This window comes from Salmo trutta, chromosome 25, assembly GCF_901001165.1.
Source record: "Salmo trutta chromosome 25, fSalTru1.1, whole genome shotgun sequence".
NCBI lineage: Eukaryota > Metazoa > Chordata > Actinopteri > Salmoniformes > Salmonidae > Salmo > Salmo trutta.
Genome location: NC_042981.1, coordinates 38,063,058 through 38,080,257, shown reverse-complemented (window position 1 = coordinate 38,080,257; position 17,200 = coordinate 38,063,058). Strand labels below are relative to the sequence as shown.

General features: G+C 42.4%; 1 long non-coding RNA gene across 1 annotated transcript; it reads left to right on the top strand.

The window, feature by feature from the left end:
- Positions 1–3,610: 3,610 nt before the first annotated feature.
- Positions 3,611–5,045, top strand: LOC115162735 (uncharacterized). Its single transcript, XR_003869631.1, has 2 exons — positions 3,611–3,697; positions 4,098–5,045. It is a non-coding gene; the product is annotated as an uncharacterized LOC115162735 (long non-coding RNA).
- Positions 5,046–17,200: the final 12,155 nt, after the last annotated feature.

The window sequence follows — 17,200 nt, the reverse complement described above, 5'->3', positions numbered from 1 at the left end:
GGACCGCGGACCAGATCCGGGCCCATAACAGGGTCAATATGGACCGCGGGTCCTGAATAAAAGAAATGAATAGAAAATCATAATTTTACTCGGTCTGGCTTCGACCCCTGGTATCATATAAGCACACAGGAAATTTGCTTTAAAACCGCAAAACAAATCTTTGCCCCATGCAAAATGTGTGACCGGACCTTCTGAAATAGTACTTGAGTACCCCTGGGATAGAGGGTTGTTCTAACTAACCAAGCAGATGCAAATAGAAGAGGCTCATATGTAAGGTAATAGCATATTTCTATATGGGTGAGCCATAATGTAACTTAGCTTTGCTATGTATGAGCACTTCCTCTGTAGTGCCCTTCAAACACCCAGATGAGTCATACTGCGCTGGGTGTTACCATTGCCAATTAGCATCCTAGCAGGGCCTCTGCTCTGTTTGTGGATGTAAGTGCGACGAATGCAGCTTTATCCTGTGACCCGACCTGTGGAGAGTAAATAGATCGATATCCTCCTCCTCTAAAAATATGAAAGAGTGTGGAAGAGGGGAATGAAGCTTGAAGAGCGGTCGCCCAGTCCGAATCAGCAGCACATTAGCATCGAGAAGGAGGCTGGCTGTAACGGGGGATGAAAATAACAAATCAATGTGTGTGTGATGAGTGAGGGTGTGTCTATGTGTGCACCTGCGTGTGCGCCTTTGTGCCTTTTGTATTTCTTTGTGAGCGTGTTCCTGTGCATGACATGCCAGTGTGTGTGCGTCGGTATCTATATGTGGCCCTTCCAGATAGATTTGAATGAATTGACAATACCAGAGAAGCCGGTGTTTGGAGGATAAATTGGCAACGGTGCTGTTAGCAAACCATGCATTTGTTTAATCTGTTTTCTAGTGATTTTCTGGGGGATACATCCATAACAATGAGCTAATGATGCGCGATTTCGCCAGGACACTGTTCAGAGGAGCTAGCCAACTACACAGCTAACAGTCACTTCAAACTGAAGCTGGAATGACCAAAAACTAGCCGTGCTTTGTTTTTCTATTGGAATTTCTTTCTATATATCCATAAATATTATGCTGACTCATGATTTCGACTGGCTGAGAAAAGCTGCCTGTCTTTCTCGTCCAGACACCAACACGTTCATTACTATGGGACAGCTGGAGATGGAATTTCATTATTGAAACAATGTTACAAATGTCGGAGAGAAGGACACCAAGGTTTATACAAATCTCCGCCGTTGAAAACCAATTGCTAGTCTAAAAGAAATGTGAGATAATGTTGATGTTTTTTACAGTGGAGATTAAGTTTATAAATCGCTTCGCTGATGAGAAAGTGGATTGTGCAGTGAGATGGAATAGAGTAAGCGTCATAGATTTAGCCGGTGTAATTTGTGGAATAGACACCAGCTGGAATGCGGTTTTAACCAATCAGCATCCAGGATTAGACCCATCCGTTGTATAAACTCATATTATAAACCGGGTGGTTCGAGCCCTGAATGCAGATTGTCTGAAAGATGTGGTATCAGACCATATACCATGGGTATGACAAAAAAATATTGTTAACTTGTAGCCTCTTAAATGTGAAGTCCCCATATTTGGGGACCCTATTCAAATGTTTTTATTCAATTCAATCTGGTATGAGAACGGTAGCCCCTATCTGCAAAAGCAGGGTGTCTGCGGAAAGCTGAGTATCTTGGCTATTGATCGGTACCTTAAAATCTTCAGTGCGATTTACTACCATATATGGGCATACGGATTTATAAGGGCAGTCCGAGCTGAATACCTCATTTCAAGATGGCTGCTACCTACATTCCGGTTAGCGTTGTGAAGCATAGACAAAATATACACGGAATACGCTGATATACACCGAAAGCCGGGACTCCACAGATCATGAGGACATATACCACTTTGGACGCTTGGAAACGTCCCGTAACCACACCTGACACCACTTACTAAAACATCTGCCCATTTCAGGTCTATCAATCCCATTTTTTCCTGATATTGTTCAGATGTTGTGGAAGCCATCTGATGTGTTTTCAGCTCTAGTCATCAATAATTCACTTATAGCTTGTCAATGAAAGATGACAACAACAAAACAAGTTATTTTGTTTGTGCTTGATCTTGTGTATTCTGAACTATGTAACTCCTATCTTCTGGTCACTTCCTCAAAATCTCTCAGATGTCTTCTTTCCAAATATACCAAGTTTTGGCATGTCTGAATCATGTAATACTTTTGGGTAGGTCTATTTTGGCGGAAATCTACATTTCGTCATTACATTTACAAATTACATTGGTAACCAGTAATAATAGCAATAAGGGGGGGGGGGGGGTTGTGGTATATGTCCAATATACCACGGCTAAGGGCTGTATCCAAGCACACTGAGTTGCGTTGTGCATACAAACAGCCCTTAGCCTTGGTATATTGGCCATATACCACACCCCCTCTAGCCTTATTGCTTAAATAACCCTCCTCATCTCAACACCCCTGGTCCAACAAGAGACCTCATAATGGATTGTCAGTTACAGCATGACATTGATTTCCATTGACATGAGGTCTTACAGAACGACATTTGCATGACATTACTGTTAGCAAAGGGATGTCGCGTTACTATGTAGCTCCCTCTCCTGGTCATTCACGTGCACTGCCATCTTATATTTAAAGTAGTTATTTGAACAGGAGGGTGTGTTAGAAATTGTCTATCATAATATACTTGTTAAGGCAGTGGCATTTTGGAAATAATATGCTGCTGAATGTACTGTTGTTGTTTAAAGTAAATTCAAACTAGCATCCTGAAAAGGCCTTCAGTCATAAGCATGCTCACTACTTCCTATTTCCTCCTGTTTTGTAGAGGCCCCAAATCTTTTTCATTAACGGGGTGGTGTACCTAATAAACAGAGTGTATATCGTAGTGAATTCGGGGGGTAGCCCCAACTGTGACTCAAACCTGGGTCCAGCGACTGTCAAGCCAACACCTTAACCGTTCAGCCTTGAGGCCTGAACCGCTTGACAGGCTTGCTTGGTGTTGGCTTAAGGTCGCCACACCTCACCCATCCTTCGGAAGAGTCTGTCCCCACGCTTTTCTATGTAACAGGGTTGGTTATGTTTCCACTTGCCACTTCGATGTTTATGTATTCCTATTGGTTAGTTGAATTTACATATCAATAAGGTGTTATGCCATTGGTTAAGCTTGCAGATAGGGGGAGATCGCAAATGTAAATTCTCCCTAATCTGATATTGACATCCAAGCGGTAGGTCACGTTCTGAAATACTGTATTCTATTTTCATATTTACAATGTGTACGAGTTCACTATGTACATGGCCTGCTATATTCTGAGTGTACAAAACATTAAGGACACCTGCTCTTTCCATGACAGACTGACCAGATGAATCCAGGTGAAAACTATGATCCCTTATTGATGTCACTTGTTAAATCCACTTCAATCAGTGTAGATGAAGGGGAGGAGACAGGTTAAAGAAGGATTTTAAGCCTTGAGACTATTGAGACATGGATTGTGTATGTGTGCCATTCAGAGGGTGAATGGGCAAGACTAAATATTGAAGTGCCTTTGAACAGGGTATGGAAGTAGGTGCCAGGCGCACCGGTTTGTGTCAAGAACTGCAACGCTGCTGGGTTTTTCACGCCCAACAGTTTCCCGTGTGTATCAAGAATTGTCCACCATCCAAAGAACATCCAGTCAACAATAACTGTGGTAAGCATTTCAGTCAACATGGGCCAGAGTCCCTGTGTAATGCAAATTGAGGCTGTTCTGAGGGCAACCCAGTATTAGGAAGGTGTCTTTAATGTTTTGTATACTCAGTGTATAAATCAAATCGAATCAAATTTTATTGGTCACATACACGTGTTTAGCAGATGCTATTGCGGGTGTAGCGAAATGCTTGTGTATGTGTACGGTACCTGTTAGATATTGAGGGCATCCTGAGATGTGCTTATTGTTGTAAGAGTGAATTAGCTAGCCTGCTCTTATACAATGGTTAGCATTAGCCCCTGCTAACTCAGTTATCTCCAATGCTAACAGACGTATCACAAATCTACAGCCATCAACATACTGTTGTCCTGCATCTAATGCACTTCCTTGTGTCTATCATCAGAATAAACACCAATCAATTGGGATCGCTGGCTGTACAGCCCTTTCTTTAAAAAAAACTACGAAGACCGTTACGAAGTACGATCACGTCTGTTACACCGGGGCCGAGACCAGTCTTCTTGTCTTCGCTGGACAGCTGTTACATCTATGTTACATCTATAAGTCCCTAACGTGTACACACCTGTCAAATGGCCTCACTGGGGCTATTCCACTTCTGACTCCTATGTAGCGAATTCGGGGGTAGCCCTGACTGGGACTCAAACCTGGATCCAATGACTGGCAAGCCAACCTCTTTATTGTTACTCCAGTAGGTTCGGACCTCTTGATGTAACGGTTAAGGTGTTGGCTTGACAGTTGCTGAACCCGGGTTCCAGTCCCGGTCGGGGCTATCTCCTACAATATACTTTGTCCAATTGTTTTGTTCTGAACAGAACAACTTTTTTTTCGTTCTGTTCCATTATTCTGACCAGCAACATAAAGTTCTGAACTGGTTTGAACACAAAAAAAGAACCAGTTTATATCGTTCCTTTCTGTTCCTTTTTTAACCTGTGAAATTTTTGCTCGTTAAATTACTTCACCAGTCAGTGTGGATAGAGCCGGCAAGCTAGTTGTTTACATGTGTGATGGACAGACAAGTGCAGCCTGTGGCACAATATTTTGCTGGTGGGGAGCAGGCAAGAGAGGATTGAGGAGGCTTGAAGCGCTGGGCATCTTGTTAAGAAAAAAATGCCTGGAAAGTAAAAGAACGTTAGTAACCGGTTCCCATGCTTTTAGAATGCTTTTCTGTTCCAGAACTGTATGGATCACTTTCGTTCCATTTCTGTTCCTTAAAAAAACTTTTTTTCATTTTTTGGTTCTGAACCATGTATTGTAGTTCCTTTAACTGCCCCTAATTGACCTATTTTTAGCCATAAAGTTAAATCAATCAAATTATAAAGCCCTTTTTACATCAGCCGATGTCACAAAGTGCTGTACAGAAACCCAGCCTAAAACCCCAAACAGCAAGCAATGCAGATGTAGAAGCATGGTGGCTAGGAAAAACTCCCTAGAAAGGCCAGAACCTAGGAAAAAACCTAGAGAGGAACCAGGCTCTGAGGGGTGGCCAGTCCCCTTCTGGCTGTGCCGGGTGGAGATAGCCAAGATGTTCATAGATGACCAGCAGGGTTAGATAATAATAATTACAGTGGTTGTAGAGGGTGCAACAGGTCAGCACCTCAGGAGTAAATGTCAGTTGGCTTTTCATAGCCGATCATTCAGAGTTAGAGACAGCAGGTGCGGTAGAAAGAGTCCAAAACAGCAGGTCCGGGACAAGGTAGCACGTCCAGTGAACAGGTCAGGGTTCTATAGCTGCAGGCAGAACAGTTGAAACTGGAGCAGCAGCATGACCAAGTGGACTGGGGACAGCAAGGAGTCATCAGGCCAGGTAGTCCTGAGGCATGGTCCTAGGGCTTAGGTCCTCCGAGAGAAGAGAGAGAGAAAGAAAAGAGAATTAGAGGCAGCATTCTTAAATTCACACAGGACACCGGATAAGACATGAGAAGTACTCCAGATATAACAGACTGACCCTAGCCCCCCGACACATAAACTATTACAGCATAAATACTGGAGGCTGAGACAGGAGGGGTCGGGAGACACTGTGGCCCTGTCCGACGATACCCGCAGACAGGGCCAAACAGGTAGGATATAACCCCACCCACTTTGCCAAGGCATAGCCCCCACACCACTAGAGGGATATCTTCCATCACCAACCTACTACCCTGAGACAAGGCCCAATATAGCCCACGAAGACCTCCCCCACGGCACGAACCCGGACAGGAAGATCATGTCAGTGACTCAACCTACTCAAGTGACGCACCCCTCCTCGGGACAGCATGGAAGAGCACCAGTAAGCCAGTGACTCAGCCCCCGTAATAGGGATAGAGGCAGAGAATCCCAGTGGAGAGCGGGAAACTGGCCAGGCAGAGACAGCAAGGGCGGTTCGTCACTCCAATGCCTTTCCGTTCACCTTCACACCCCTGGGCCAGACTACACTCAATCATAGGACCTACTGAAGAGATGAGTCTTCAATAAAGACTTAAAGGTCGAGACCTAGTCTGCGTCTCTCACATGGATAGGCAGACCATTCCATAAAAATGTAGCTCTATAGGAGAAAGCCCTGCCTCCAGCTGTTTGCTTAGAAATTCTAGGGACAGTAAGGAGGCCTGCATCTTGTGACCGTAGTGTACGTGTATGTATGTATGGCAGGACCAAATTGGAAAGATAAGTAGGAGCAAGCCCATGTAATGCTTTGTAGGTTAGCAGTAAAACCTTGAAATCAGCCCTTGCCTTAACAGGAAGCCAGTGTAGAGAGGCTAGCACTGGAGTAATATGATAACATTTTTTTGGTTCTATTCAAGATTCTAGCAGCCGTGTTTAGCACTAACTGAAGTTTATTTAGTGCTTTATCCAGGTAGCCGGAAAGTAGAGCATTGCAGTAGTCTAATCTAGAAGTGACAAAAGCATGGATGAATTTTTCTGCATAATTTTCTGACAAAGTTTCTGATTTTTGCAATGTTACGAAGAGCTGTCCTTGAAATATTCTTGATGTGTTCGTCAAAAGAGAGATCAGGGTCCAGAATAACGCAGAGGTCCTTCACAGTTTTATTTGAGATGACTGTACAACCATCAAGATTAATTGTCAGATCCAACAGAAGATCTCTTTGTTTCTTGGGACCTCGAACTAGCATCTCTGTTTTGTCCGAGTTTAAAAGTAAAACATTTGCCGCCATCCACTTCCTTATGTCTGAAACACAGGCTTCCAAAGAGGGCAATTTTGGGGCTTCACCATGTTTCATCAAAATGTACAGCTGTGTATCGTCCGCATAGCCGTGAAAGTTAACATTATGTTTCCGAATGACATCACCAAGAGGTAAAATATATAGTGAAAACAATAGTGGTCCTAAAACGGAACCTTGAGGAACAATCAAATTTACAGTTGATTTGTCAGAAGACAAACCATCCACAGAGACAAACTGATATCTTTCCGACAGATAAGATCTAAACCAGGCCAGTACTTGTCCGTGTAGACCAATTTGGGTTTCCAATCTCTCCAAAAGAATGTGGTGACCGATGGTATCAAAAGCAGCACTAAGGTCTAGGAGCACGAGGACAGATGCAGAGCCTTGGTCTGACACCATTAAAAGGTAATTTACCACCTTCACAAGTGCAGTCTCAGTGCTATGATGGGGTCTAAAACCAGACTGAAGCGTTTCGTATACATTGTTTGTCTTCAGGAAGGCAGTGAGATGCTGCGCAACAGCTTTTTCAAAAAAAATTGAGAGGAATGGGAGATCCTATATATATATGGGTCAAGGTTTGGCTTTTTCAAGAGAGGCTTTATTACTGCCACTTTTAGTGAGTTTGGTACACATCCGGTGGATAGGGAGCCATTTATTATATTCAACATAGGAGGGCCAAGCACAGTAAGCAGCTCTTTCAGTAGTTTAATTGGAATAGGGTCCAGCATGCAGCTTGACGGTTTAGAGGCCAAGATTATTTTCATCAATGTGTCAAGAGATATAGTATTAAAACACTTGAGTGTCTCCCTTGATCCTAGGTCCTGGCAGAGTTGTGCAGACTCACTACAACTGAGCTTTGGAGAAATACGCAGATTTAAAGAGGAGTCCGTAATTTGCTTTCTTATGATCATGATCTTTTCATCAAAGAAGTTCATGAATTTATCACTGCTGAAGTGAAAGCCATCCTCTCTTGGGGAATGATGCTTTTTACTTAGCTTTGCGACAGTATCAAAATCAATTTTTGATTGATCCTATTCTCCTCAATTAAGTTGGAAAATAAGATGATTGAGCAGCAGTGAGGGCTCTTCGATACTGCACGGTACTGTCTTTCCAAGCTAGTCGGAACACTTACAGTTTGGTGTAGCGCCATTTCCGTTCCAATTTTCTGGAAGCTTGCTTCAGGGCTCAGGTATTTTCTGTATATTAGGGAGCTAGTTTCTTATGACAAATGTTTTTTGTTTTTAGGGGTGCGACTGCATCTAGGGTATTACGCAAGGTTAAATTGAGTTCCTCAGTTAGGTGGTTAACCTATTTTTATACTTTGATGGAGTGCTCAAATGGAAATGATACTCAAATAGAGATGATCAGCTTGAGCAAATTGAGGTGTAGAATCACTGATCTACAAATAGTATTCCCTGCCAAATATGTTTTGTGCGATTTAAGATTCAGCGAGCTATGCCAAAAACAAGCGCACAACCAGACATTGATTGATTGGAGGCAGCTTGTGTCAATTACAGAACATTTCCTAATATTTCCTTCCAGCAGCAACACTAGTGGATAATGCTAGAAATACCGGTAAAAGCCTAGTACCTCAAAGTGCCCCAAAACTCCTTGCCCAGTCAGAGGAAGATACGATGAGAGAGGGTCCCGTGAAAATCTGTCCACACGGGAATACAGCGATAGGCAGACTGCCTGCCTACCATCCTTTGGCATAACGACTCATATTGTTAGTGTGGGGACAAGACCATCACATCATTATATGCAGTATCTCTGCCCTTGTTATGAACGTCAGTGGGAAAAGCGAATGGATGTTGAGAGGATATACATTTTGATCATGTAGTGCCCTCCCCTGGTCATTCACATGCACTGACATCTGATATTTCAAATTGCTCTTTGAGCACAGGAAGGTGTATTAGAAATTGCCTTTATCACACTATACTTGTTAAGGCAGTGGAATTTCTGAGATAATCCGCTGTTGAATGCATTATGAAGTGAAAGTAGAGGATGGATTCTAACCTGCGACCTTGTGTCCTTTTGATGGCCCTCAGGGTCTTCAAAAGGCCCTCTAAACCAAAGAGATATAAGAGAGACCATCCTACACAAACACGAAGGACGCACAAGTTAGTTTTTTTTCTCCGCTCTCAAATATTTAAAATAAACTTTGACATGGCTTAGGAGATAGCGACTGCAGGAAGGTAAAGGCCCATTTCACCAAATTAAAGTCTGATTGTATCAGCGATTACATGAGTCAGTCACTGGTAGTTTGCTTGAGTAATTTGAGATGGGAGTTCAATGTAACCATGGCTCTATATACTGCTGTGCTGTGCATTTCCTTGAATTTGTTTTAGATTTGGGGACACGGAGCACAATCAATGTTGACACATTGACGAGAAGTAGAGCATACCACAGTAAGCATTGTAGCTGAGCATGGACTAATTACTATTAATAAATAGTAGCATGAAAGTAAAATGTATCTCTCTCTGTTTTTTACTTAACTGTACATTTCTTCCCAACCTTAAACTTAGATGGAGATGGGTGACATGATTGAGATAAAGATGGATTCATACAAACACTGGGCCTCGTACATTGGAAATGGCCATGTCATCCAGTTTATTTTTTAAAATATATTTAACCTTTATTTAACCAGGTAGGCCAGTTGAGAACAAGTTCTCATTTACAACTGCGACCTGGCCAAGATAAAGCAAAGCAGTGTGACAAAAACAACAACACAGAGTTACACATGGGATTGTAACGGCCGTCGTTAGAATTAGACCAAGGTGCAGCAGAGGATGTGTTCATCATTAGAATTTTAATTACAATGAAGAGAACACTACAAAAATAACAAATACACGACAGCAGAACAGTCCTGTTGGAAATTACTCTAAACAGAAACAATTACCCACAAAACCCAAAGGAAAACATGCTCCTTATGTGTGACTCCCAATCAGCAACAACGAGCTTCAGCTGTGCCTGATTGGGAGCCACTCACGGCCCAAAACAAAGAAATACAGAAACATAGAGAAAGGAACATAGAACGCCCACCCAATGTAACACCCTGGCCTAACCAAAATAAAAAACAAAAACCCCTCTCTATGGCCAGGGCGGTACAGGGATAAACAAACGTACAGTCAATAATACAATAGAAAAATCTATATACAGTGTGTGCATATGTAGATAGGCAAAATAATTACAATTTAGCATTAACACTGGAGTGACAGATGTGCAGATGATGATGTGCAAGTAGAGATACTGGGGTGCAAAAAAATAACAACATGGGGTACAGGTGCACAGGTGCAGTGATAGGTAAGCTGCTCTGACAGCTGATGCTTATAGTTAGTGAGATATATATATATATATATTGGCTTTGGGGATGACCAGAGAAATATACCTGCGTGCTACGGCTGGGTGTTGCTATGGTGACCAGTGAGCTGAGATTAGGCGGGGCTTTACCTAGCAAAGACTTATAGATGACCTGGAGCCAGTGGGTTTGGCGCCGGATATATAGCGAGGGCCAGCCAACGAGAGCATACAGGTCGCAGTGGTGGGTAGTATATGGGGCTTTAGTGACAAAACGGATGGCACTGTGATAGACTACACCCAATTTGCTGAGTAGAGTGTTGGAGGCTATTTTGTAAACTACATCGCCGAAGTCAAGGATCGGTAGCATAGTCAGTTTTACGAGGTTATGTTTGGCAGCATGAGTGAAGGATGCTTTGTTGCGAAATAGGAAGCCGATTCTAGATTTAATTTTGGATTGGAGATGCTTAATGTGAGTCTGGAAGGAGAGTTTACAGTCTAACCAGACACCTAGGTATTTGTAGTTGTCCACATATTCTAAGTCAGAACTGTCCAGAGTAGTGATGCTAGACGAGCGGGCAGCGATCGGTTGAAGATCTTACCTGTTTGGGCCTGTCCGGAGGTTTCATCGGATGGGGCCACAGTGTCTCCTGACCCCTCCTGTCTCAGCCTCCAGTATTTATGCTGCAGTAGTTTATGTGTCGGGGGGCTAGGGTCAGTCTGTCACATCTGGTGTATTTCTCTTGTCTTTTCCAGTGTCCTTCTTTCTCTCTCTCGGAGGACCTGAGCCCTAGGACCATGCCTCAGGACTACCTGGCTTGATGACTCCTTGCTGTCCCCAGTTCACCTGGCCGTGCTGCTGCTCCAGTTCCAACTGTTCTGCCTGCAGCTATGGAACCCTGACCTGTTCACCGGACGTGCTACCTGTCCCAGACCTGTTGTCCCAGACCTGCAGGAACCCTGACCTATTCACCGGACGTGCTACCTGTCCCAGACCTGCTGTTTTCAACTCTCTAGAGACAGCAGGAGCGGTAGAGATACTCTCAAAGATCGGCTATGAAAAAGCCAACTGACACTTACTCTTGTGTTACTGACTTGTTGCACCCTCGACAACTACTATGATTGTTATTATTTGACAATGCTCGTCATTTATGAACATTTGAACATCTAGGCCATGTGCTGTTATAATCTCCACCCATCACAGCCAGAAGAGGACTGGCCACCCCTCATAGCCTGGTTCCTCTCTAGGTTTCTTCCTAGGTTTTGGCCTTTCTAGGGAGTTTTTCCTAACCACCGTGCTTCTACACCTGCATTGCTTGCTGTTTGGGGTTTTAGGCTGGGTTTCTGTACAGCACTTTGTGATATCAGCTGATGTAAGAAGGGCTAAATAAATACATTTGATTTGAAGAGCATGCATTTAGTTTTACTAGCATTTAAGAGCAGTTGGAGGCCACGGAAGGAGAGTTGTATGGCATTGAAGCTCGTCTGGAGGTTTGTTAACACAGTGTCCAAAGAAGGGCCAGAAGTATACAGAATGGCGTCGTCTGCGTAGAGGTGGATCAGAGAATCACCAGCAGCAAGAGCGACATCATTGATATATATACAGAGAAAAGAGTCGGCCCGAGAATTGAACCCTGTGGCACCCCCATAGAGACAGTCAGAGGTCCGGACAACAGGCCCTCCGATTTGACACGCTGAACTCTGTCTGAGAAGTAGTTGGTGAACCAGGCGAGGCAGTCATTTGAGAAACCAAGGCTATTGAGTGCCGATAAGAATGCAGTGATTGACAGAGTCGAAAGCCTTGGCCAGGTCGATGAAGACGGCTGCACAGTTACTGTCTTTTATCGATGGCGGTTATGATATCGTTTAGGACCTTGAGCGTGGCTGAGGTGCAACCATGACCAGCTCGGAAACCAGATTGCATAGCGGAGAACGTACGGTGGGATTCGAAATGGTCGGGCATCCGTTTGTTAACTTGGCTTTCGAAGACTTTAGAAAGGGAAGGCAGGATAGATATAGGTCTGTAACAGTTTGGGTCTAGAGTGTCACCCCCTTTGAAGAGTGGGATGACTGCGGCAGCTTTCCAATCTTTAGGGATCTCAGAAGATACGAAAGAGAGGTTGAACAGGCTAGTAATAGGGGTTGCAACAATTGTGGCGGATAATTTTAGAAAGCTGATTTGTAGGGTCCAGATTTTGCAGCTCTTTCAGAACATCAGCTATCTGGATTTGGGTGAAGGAGAAGCGAGGGGGGGGGTTGGGCAAGTTGCTGCGGGCGGTGCAGAGCTGTTGGCCGGGGTAGGGGTGGAAATATTATCCATTTCATTACTCCAGGTTATTCTAGAGAGGTATTCAATTAACAATGTACTGTATATCCATTGAATATGGCAAATACTTTGAGCTAAGTACAAATGTCTTAAAGAACCACAAAGGTTATGTTTGTGTGAAATATATATATTCACTACTGTTCAAAAGTTTGGGGTCACTTAGAAATGTCCTTGTTTTTGAAAGAAAAACACATTTTAGTCCATTAAAATAACATCAAATTGATCAGAAATACAGTGTAGACATTGTTAATGTTGTAAATGACTATTGTAGCTGGAAACGACAGATTTTCTTATGTTATATCTACATCGGCGTACTGAGGCCCATTATCAGCAATCATCACTCCTGTGTTCCAATGGCACGTTGTGTTAGTTAATCCAAGTTTATCATTTTAAAAAGGCTAATTGATCATTAGAAAACCCTTTTGCAATTATGTTAGCACAGCTGAAAACTGTTGTACTGAATAAAGAAGCAATAAAACTGGCCTACTTTAGACTAGTTGAGTTCCTGGAGCATCAGCATTTGCGTGTTCGATTACAGGCTCAAAATGGCCAGAAACAAATAACTTTCTTCTGAAACTCATCAGTATATTCTTGTTCTGAGAAATTAAGGCTATTCAATGCAAGAAAATTGCAAGAAACTGAAGATCTCGTACAACTCTGTGTACTACTTCCTTCACAGAACAGCGCAAACTGGCTCTAACCAGAATAGAAAGAGGAGTGGGAGGCCCCGGTGCACAACTGAGCAAGAGGGCAAGAACTTTAGAGTGTCTAGTTTGAGAAACAGACGCCTCACAAGTTCTCAACTGGCAGCTTCATCAAATAGTACCCGCAAAACACCAGTCTCAACGTCAGCAGTGAAGAGGCGACTCCGAGATGCTGGCCAATGCTGGCCAATAACATGCCACTCTTAAAATGTGCAGTTTTATCACACCACAATGCCACAGATGTCTCAAGGGAGCGTGCAATTGGCATGTTGACTGCAGGAGTGTGCACCAGAGTTGCTGCCAGAGAATTTAATGTTCATTTCTCTACCATTTCTCCAACGTCATTTTAGATAATTTGGCAGTACGTCCAAACGGCCTCACAACCGCAAACCACGTGTATGGCATCGTGTGGGTGAGCAGTTTTCTGATGTCAATGTTCTGAACAGAGTGCCCATGGTGGCTGTGGGGTTATGGTAAGGTCAGACATAAGCTACGGACAATGAACATAATTGCATTTTATTGATTGCAATTTGAATGCACAGAGATTCCGTTACGAGATCCTGAGGCCCATTGTCGTGCCATTCAATGCACGACCCCATGTCGCAAGGATCTGTACACAATTCCTGGAAGCTGAACATTTCCCAGTTCTTCCATGACCTGCATACTCACCAGACCAGATTGAGCATGTTTGGGATGCTCTGGATTGACGCGTATGACAGCATGTTCCAGTTTCCACCAATATCCAGCAACTTCGCACAGCCATTGAAGAGGAGTGGGACAATATTCCACAGGCCACAATCAACAGCCTGATCAACTCTATGCGAAGGAGACTTGTCTATTTGGTCACACCAAATACTGACTGGTTTTCAGATCCACGCCCCTACCTTTTTTTAAGGTATCTGTGACCAACCGATGCATATCTGTTTTCACAATCATGTGAATTCCATAGAGTAGGGCCTAATGAATTTATTTAAATTGACTGATATCCTTATATGAACTGTAACTGAACTATTGCATTTATATTTTTGTTCAGTATACTTGCTACTTTTAAACGACTTTGCATGCTAGCTAACACTTCCCCCAAACCCTAACCTTAACCCCTTTTTAGCTAACCCTTCAATATCATATGAAATCGAGTTTATTGGATTTACGTACAGAATAATATGAAATGCTTTGAGACCCGGTTGTTACCTCAGAATCCAACATGCGTCAGTGAATGATGAAGCCTTCAGGTGAGGAATTGAGTTCATCCAACTCTGGGTAAGTAAAAGGGCTGCCTTCCTTGCCAAAATCTTGTAATGTGGTTGTTTTCAGCTGGGGTGTGCTGTGCAGGGCAGGTAACTGTCTGGTGAATGCGAGCAGCAGCCAGACGGAGCAGTTGCTACGGATACTCACTTTCAGAGCTGATGTTTGCATCAAAAACGGTGATAGTTTGGTCAGTTTTCCCTCATAGTCTTTCAATTATAGAGTTGAATATGTTTTAATAATATAAAGTAATCAACTTTCTGCATACATTAGTCTAGATTAAAACATGTATTTTCTGACTGGGGACACACTGGTTGAATCAACGTTGTTTCAACGTAATTTGTCAACGTATTGTGACGTGGAAGCTAAGGGGAAACGCATTGGATTTGCAAAAACTCATCAACTTAAACTGTTGTGTTGAGGGTAACATTTTAACCACAGGATCATGTTTACCAATTTTCAACATATTTTATACAAGGTTTGTCTGTTGAATTTGTACATTTTAACAATAAGCTGGGCAGCACTTTCTACTGGAGATTTGCTCTGTCTACAGCTATCAATTTGGTCTCCTATCCAGGATTTTTAACTAAGGCCATCCCTGCTTAGCTTTGATATTTGTCACTGACTACTACCAATGTACTATCGTGAGAATGACTTTTGACACATCTCTTAAAATGATACTAGGCTTATATAATATTTGTAAAGTTATCAACAGCTATTGTTTCAATTCAACCCAGGGTTGAACTGAAAATAGACAATACAAATAGGCCTAGGGTTTCAAGCTTTGGTTGAATTCAAATGGAATCTTCACGTGAATAATTCATTAATATGTTGATTTCATGTCTCCAGCTCAACCAAAAATCTAAGTTAAAGAGTAGGACTAAATCAAATCAAACTTTATTTAAAGTGCATTTAAAGTTTGATTTAGTTCTATTCTTTAACTTAGCTTTTTTGGTTGAGATGGAGATGTGAATCCAACATATCAATTATTAATTTGTAGACAAACTGGATATTGAATTGTTTGGTTGTCAACAGAACCAAATATCCACATTTGAAGGAGATGTATCTTCTGCTTGGATAGTGCAATCTTTAATTCCAGTTTGTCTACAAATTAATAATTGATATGTTGGATTCACATCTCCATCTCAACCAAAGAGTTAAAGAATAGGACTAAATGAAATCAAACGTTAAAAGCATTTTAAATAAAGTTTGATTTCATTTAGTCCTACTCTTTAAATGTTAATATTTGGTTGTGTTGTAATCCAAACACAATTCATTATTACTTTTGTAATACAGCAAATGGCCTAAATTGAGTAACATCCATGGCCACATTGAGGTTACTGTAACTGTAAATGTCTTATGTAACCATAGAAAGCGTCTATGTTCAAGATGGCATGCAAAGGTTGCAGGTCTGTGGAGATCTTCACAATTGCTATAATAATCTGTGCAGAATCTCGAACAGCATTGATCACTTGCACCATGTACTTTTAAGGTAATCTCAACTGTAATCCAGGTCATTTGGTTGTGCTATTAGATGAAGCACAGTGATAACACATTAAGTTGTTGTATACTGTTCATACAAAATACCTGCCATTGTATTCCCATTTTAACTTTGTTTTGCTTTTAAACGGTTAAAAGCGCAGTGATGACACGTTTAGATGACAACTAAACCAAAAATCTGACATTATTTTTCTATTGGAATTTGGTTGTGCTAACATTGTTTAATTCTCAAACTTCTGGATGTATTTTTGAGTGGGTGAATAAAGGATGAAATATCATTGATCAACGTCTCGACCAATGTTCCCTCTATGCCATGAATGCACAGGCGCAGCTCCCTGGGACTGCTGTGCAGAAGAAATATCCGCCCACTGAGAGAATCACGAGATTGAACTTCACTCAACTTTCTAGTGTTAACAGGGAAAACTCTATCAACATTTCCCTTTACTGTGGCAATTGTGATCAAATATTAGCCACTTTCAATGCAACGTACCGAGGAAAAAAACGAACTTTGCAAGACTTTGTATGCAAAACTAACTATGCAAGAGATTTTGTTATAGGAAGAACGCTTCGGAGTAGGATACTATTTCATTGACATGCAAGACTCAGCCTGTACTCTACAAAGACCGGTGTGGCATAACCAATTAGAGCTGCAGTAGGCCTATATACTGTACAAATAGACCATTGCCATATATGGATCTGTACAATTTACTTTGAACTGGACTGTGTTTACATCATGAGCGGTCATGAGTAGATGCGCCGGAGGTGATGGCTGCCGTTTTATGGGCTCTTAACCAACTGTGATATTTTGTTTGTTTTTTTGCATTGTTGGTAACTAATTTTGTACATCATTTTGCTGCTACCGTCTCTTATGACTGAAAAGAGCTTCTGGACATCAGAACAGCGAATACTCACCACAAAATGGACAAAGATTTTTCTTTAATGAGTCCGATGCGAAGGACATACCGCTTTGTCGAGACCAGGCCCAAATCCCCGTCATCCATGTGAAAGAAAAGACGGAGAAAAAAGGGGAGGAGGGCGGGGTGCCTACCCTCCGTATTATTGGCCAACAATAATCATTGGGAAATAAACTAGACGATCTACGATTTAAGACAATCCTACCAACGGGACGTTAAAAACTGTAATATCTTATGTTTCACCGAGACGTGGCTGAACGACTACATGGATAATATAGAGCTGGCTGGGTTTTCCGTGCATCGGCAGGACAGAGCAGCTACTTCTGGTAAGATGAGGTGCGGGG